Genomic DNA, 226 nt, shown 5'->3' with positions numbered 1-226 from the left:
TCTTTCAGCTGCCTGCATGCATGTTGGAGGTGCAAGATACCTGAGCGTGTAATGTTAATTTTTACCTGTGATCCTTTGAATAAATCAGCACTGTTTTGAAGTTACTTGGACTGCCTCATCTCTCAGAGTTAGCATGGTAAGACGGATTGACCCTACAACCCCGGTTCGAATCCGGGTCACGGCACCACGTCGTTGGGTAAGTCCGTCTTACCATGCTAACTCTGAG

General features: G+C 47.3%; 1 protein-coding gene across 1 annotated transcript in view; it reads right to left on the bottom strand.

The window, feature by feature from the left end:
• The window catches only part of fads6 (fatty acid desaturase 6), a 19,453-nt gene that overhangs the window by 13,911 nt on the left and 5,316 nt on the right, over positions 1-226 (bottom strand). The window lies entirely within an intron of this gene.

This window comes from Monopterus albus, unplaced genomic scaffold (genome assembly GCF_001952655.1).
Source record: "Monopterus albus unplaced genomic scaffold, M_albus_1.0 scaffold67.1, whole genome shotgun sequence".
NCBI classification, from domain to species: domain Eukaryota; kingdom Metazoa; phylum Chordata; class Actinopteri; order Synbranchiformes; family Synbranchidae; genus Monopterus; species Monopterus albus.
Note: the sequence above shows the minus strand (reverse complement) of the source record. Positions and strands in the feature narration are given on the sequence as shown.